This window comes from Haliotis asinina, chromosome 6, assembly GCF_037392515.1.
Source record: "Haliotis asinina isolate JCU_RB_2024 chromosome 6, JCU_Hal_asi_v2, whole genome shotgun sequence".
NCBI lineage: Eukaryota > Metazoa > Mollusca > Gastropoda > Lepetellida > Haliotidae > Haliotis > Haliotis asinina.
In genome coordinates, this window is record NC_090285.1 from 26,733,869 (window position 1) to 26,739,868 (window position 6,000).

Here is a 6,000-nt window from a genome sequence, read left to right on the forward strand (position 1 = left end):
CAAATTAAAACTGTGTAATGACATAGGTCCATACACAGGGCTTAGCGTGACCAGCCGATTGATAGAATCGGGCCGATTCTACTCCCCGTCTAGGTGAAGTCGGGGCCAAAGTGGTGTGTTGAGCAACAGGAACGCTGGTCCTGCTCCCATTGCCCTCAACCACCAGGATCCCCTCCTCTACCGACACAGGGACGCAACCCACGGCAAATGGGTTGGTGGACCAAATATCCCCCCGGGTCCACTACGGGGGTGTCGGCGAGCTCTTAGCATTACCCAGCACCCACCACGAGGAGGTGGCTCGCCACGGGTGCCAAAAGGTAAAGCGATACCATCTTTCTTAAAGAAAGCAGTAATAGAAAAGGCGAACAAGAAGTGAATTATTTCTCACTAGATTCTGCAGTAATGAATCGAGGCCAGGTATCACGTTCAGAATAACACAATCTAGTAATTGTGTCTTCCTCATCATCACTTTCACCTATATGAGAACGTTTGTTTTTTTTGTTTTTGCTTTTGGTTTGGGTTAGCCATTGTTGTGTAGTTTTGTTTTTTTTCACCCTCCTGGCTCCCCACCCACCACGGAGTGTCAACAAGGACGATGGCTAATGCCTGTGGGTCTCCAAACGTACTTCAGAATCAAAGGATGTTCTTTGAACAGAGGGCGTCAAGACTATAATTTCAACAATTCCAAATATTTTTGTACAGTTATATATAAATCCATGCAGAGTGCTTGGGATGACCAGCCGATTGGTTGAACCGGGCCAATTCAATCACCCGTCTAGGTGAAGTCAGGGCTAAAGTGGTGTATTAGGCATCAGGGACACGGTTGCAGGCCCCTATTGCCCTCAACCAACAGGATCCCTTCCTCCACCGACACAGGGAAGCAACCCACGGCAAACGGGTTGGTGGACCAAATATCCCCCGGGTCCACAACGGGGGTGAACGGCTCTTAGAGTTACCCAGCACCCACCACGAGGAGGTGGCCGTTCACGGGTAACATTTCAGAAAGCAACCTGCCAATGTCATAATTTAAATTTTTTTAAATTGAACTGGAAAGGTACTTGAGCGGGACGTTTGTCACGTTGGTGAAACCTTCGCTTACGCTGCTTAGAGACCATTAAAACAGATCAGTGTCATTCCGGGTTGGGGCTAAACAGCACAAGATTCTGGCACTGTCGAGGTGTCAGAACGAATTGTCACGTCTTAGACTTTAGGGACACCGGTGGCTGCCACACTAAACATAACACTGGAACCTGTTGAAAACATTTACCGAGTTTTAGCAATTTAACTGAAGTAATGTGTGAAGAGATGTTTAGTGGTGACGACAACAGCGCGCAACTACACTGCGTACAACACTGACATTTAGACAGGTCAAATAGTGGTCAGGTTAATTATCCCATATACACATATACCAAGAGCTGAACTTAAAAGCGGACGCCCTTTTGAAATACAATAAAATAGACAAACCTCACGCTGACGTTCTTTCAGTTATTAATGGCCATCTGATCTCTTCTCTCTTCCTCTCTGTCATGTTGAAAAACACTTTTGTTTTCAGGCGTTTATATAATTGCAAGAGTGCAGGAGGCCGTAGCTGGTCTTGATTAACATTTAGAATGTGCACCAACGAGTCATGTTTATCCCTATTTCACTGTCAGAAGGATCATTTACTCACGATGCCTTTGAAAATTCTATCAGCACCTTTGTTTGAACAATTTCTCCGTAGAAATCGTTTTGAGTTCAGCAACTGTTTGGAATACTTACAATGTGTAGACATTATGTTGCCGTTAGTTTCGGGAGTCACCTAGACTCGCACATTGTTAACAAGGCGGACGAAGATGAGTAGATTCATGTTTTGTGTCATTCGACATTTCGCTGAAAAGGGCATGGGGTTTAAGATGCTTCCCGGAATTGTTAAATTCTTTAAGTATCGATGTGCTTTATCAGCAAACACATAACCTCTAGGATGAAGGCATACAATCTAATGATTTGCTCATATGTAGTTTCCATTGAATGTTACAGTTACCATGGACCTTGTTTATATAGTGTGTGTATAAAAGTATCAACGCCTCAGGCATTGTTACAAGCATATAGCTAGATAGCCATACTTGTCTGCACAAGGCTACCACATTAGATGGAGAAAACAGTTTCTGAGGAGGATTATGCAAAACGACTCCATGATAGTCAAGCTCAAGCTACCTACCCCCGGGCTTTTAATCTCTACCTACGACATGCTGCTGTTACCAAACACTATGTAGATTGTGATTTGAATCTTTTGAAGAGTGACTATATCAGAAGCGAGGAATATTATGAATTAATGTTGTAAGCAGAGAGTTCGTGAGTGTTTCGTCTATGCTGGAGTATAGCGGAAATGCTAATACTATATTATTGCAATTATCTCATGTTTATTGTACCACTTCTTCGTGACTTCTCAGAGTTATGGCAGCGGAGCACCTGTAATTCTATTCTTCTATCCTGTCCTAGAATTTTCTCATATTCACGAAAACGAATTAGTTTGGTTTCGGCGGTTTTGCTCTTACGCTCATAAAACCACATAAAAAGAATACGGACGCTAAATCCGATATACTCGCAACATTCAACACAGTATAAGTTTATCCTTTCTAACTGCTATAGTGCATAAACACATCCTTTCTAAACTGTGGTAGCATTTTGCAGCAATTTTTATTAGGCGTAAATGTCAAAGAAATTGCATTGTAGAATGTGCATACAATTTTGGATTAATGACTTCAAATGGTCGAACGTCAGTGAACATGTTTACACAAACTGGGAATGGGGAAATATCGGAGGCTGAAAGCTGCATTGCAACATCAACATATGTGAGTGAATGAGTTTAGGTTTCTGCTGCTTTTAGCGACATTCCAGCAAATTCACGACGAGGCCTTAATATATTGTACTCATTGTGGGAATCGACCTTGAGCCTTAAGTGTAACTCATTAGGCTACCCCACTGTCCACAACAACATGGGGCGTCTTAAAAACTAGAGAGACACAGTGGGACAGGTTTCGACTCTGGGATTGGTACAACCTTGGATCGTAGACATGCGACGACACGCTGTTGCTATAGCACTGACGTTTAGGATATACACTTCGTTTGATAAGGGCCCCTGCATCGAGACGTTTTTAGCGGAGACAACATTTGAGATGATGCAAACGTCAAAGTTCTCCATACTAGTGCATACTACTGGGTCTATACCTGGAGAGGCCAGCTTCACCGCCCCAGCTTAGACAACATGACAAGCAGCAGTTTATCAGTTATATGGGTACTAAGGGTCGTTTGTCCATAGGGGAGTTACCACCCGCCTCAACCTGGGCAGCTCCCGGGTACTACCCCGCTATAACCCTCTTGTTCAACAGGCACGTTGTAAAACCAAACATCGGGCAACAATCAAAAGCTTCCAACCAGGAACGTCAGAACAATGTGTCATGGCCTCTCTGACCAGAAAAAGCTGACCAAGCTCAACTTTGACATCGCCGTCCTCCGGGAGACACGCCTCTCAAAGTCATTATCGCGTCTGTTGGGTAAAGTTGACATATGTGTCGCCGTCAACATATTATACAAACAATTGCGCAACTGGCTTAGGCGTTGGAAGTACAGAGGAGAGCTTGCCACAGTACACAATGGACAGTGAGAGTCGTAACACGTCTTGCTGTTTACAGTTCTATTTCGCATTGCTTTTTGTCAGAGTTTACAAAAGTATGTCTTTTGAAAGCAAATGGTAACATATATAAGACCACCAGGAGAAGTGATAAGAGGCCTTAGGGTATATATCTGACATTTTACAATAGACATTATTCAACAATGTTTGTAAGACGTAGATCCATGACCACAATGACCAACAGTAGGATTTGGCTGGGGTGGGAGGGGATTTTATGTGAAAGCAATATTCGACTCACAAACATTTCTCTACATTGCATTTTCTTCACTGCAGAATCACAACACCCACCCACCTACTCACACCAATTTATCACAATTGACAAATCTATGTTAACACTGTATGGCTAGGCACGAACATCAGATCCACATAGTCACGTTTCTTCCACAGTTTCCCACCATGGCAATCATGAAAATTACGGATCACAAATGAACAATCCCTCGAATGGTGGCTAATCTTCAGAACAAAACAACAAAAAAACAAAAAATGCATCCAGTCTCATTGACAATGATGCGGCAGCAGGTTCATTCCATGGAAAACTGCATAAACCACAGCATATATCGGGATTGTCATATGGCTTCATGTAACTTGTCAGTTGCATCGAATTCAAAACAAATGACAACAGGCTTGGATATATTGATAAAAGAAAAACATCCATGCACCTCACACAAACGAGAAAGTTGAGGAAAACTATTAGACAGAATGAAGGGTTGTGCATCAATGTTTCATGAAACAGGGTTCCTCGAGGTTGTTTTATGTAGTGCAAATAACTGCTATTGAATTTAATAATAATGTCGGCAATACAGACAAATCCAAAGGCAACGCTGGAAGCTGCATTAAATTGCGTGTAATTACACGCACTATATTACAAATTAACATGTGTATATTCATGAAGTCTAAGTCATTCCAGAGAGAATCCAGACAAAGTGTGAAAATGACCTGAGGTACATCGTGTGTGGAAAGCGGCGACTGAAAGTCATACATTATCATGGAATGTCAGGAGTGCCTTTATGCCAAGATCATGTGCCACAGCTTCGATCTTTTGAGATCGGTCGTTCATTATTTCATTGTAGACCAGTACTGACTACCTCTATAACAGTCAACTCATGCAGTATTTTAAACCTGGAACGTTTTGGTTGACATGTACCTCGGGAATGCATGTGTTGTGTCAGTGTGATAATCAAAAAAGACACAAAAAGTTGTTCTTGATGCCTTTCAAATAAATGTTCTCTAAGAACGAAGGCCTATTAGGACGGACGCCACAAAGATATCTATCTGCCTCAAAGACATCTCACTCACTCTCCAACCCTGGCTGGCAATTTTGGTACAGGTAATATAAGAACTAGATTCAGCTCAAACTTCAAATGTTAGAGTGAAGAATAGCCTCTGAAGTAATTGGATGAAACACATATACCTATATTTGATACTGAAAAGTGGTAATCACGTTTATTAGTCATACATGGGTCGTATTTTACTCGGGACCCATGCGATGGGAGAACGCTATTCTATTTGTAATCACTTCCAGTCGCATCTACAGGTGAAGTTTTATTTTCCTTCCATTCAGAATAACAGTCAGCAAGTCTGACCTTCGAAACACAGCCACCTTGATCGTGACCTCCCATCGACCGACAGTGTTTCCAACTACTTCTGCCTCATTGCCGACACTACATTAGTGATTCTGACGGTTAAAAGCGTCGATAAAGTGTTGTTATCTGTGACTAGCCCATCTCGGACAAGTATTCGTGGGTGTAAATATCGTCGCTGTAACGATAATCAGTTGTTGTTATAATTTGAAAGTTAAGGTCCTATGTGTACGTCAGCTGTTCTCTCTACACACTTCTGTAATGGTTCTATCTTAACCAAACCAACAAAACATTAATTAAATGAGAACTAACATTAATAAAAAGATCCTTAATAGTTTTGACATTGAAATATTTATTCCTTGTGATGGAGCAGGATATGCTTGACCGTGACTCTCTCATCACAAGGGATACCTTATGCATGAGTATATCGTGTATGGCCAATACGGCATCATCGTAAAATAGCCTCCTCATATCTGGACTGAGAGCCCAAGTAGGTGTAACCAATATACGGTTTTATTTCATGTAATTTATTTATACCTACTTGGGTGTCCCACTTCTTCTGCATCAGATCACGGATATAGGATCTAATGGTAGCTTTATAATCGGTGTATGGAATAAGAAGTGGTGTCACAGATTTGTTGAGTGCTGCCTTGGCAGCAAGCTCGGCCATTGCGTTACCAGAAATGCCTACATGGCCATACGGTGTCATATTGGCCAGTAGCAAGGGTATTATACAATTCAATAATGTCA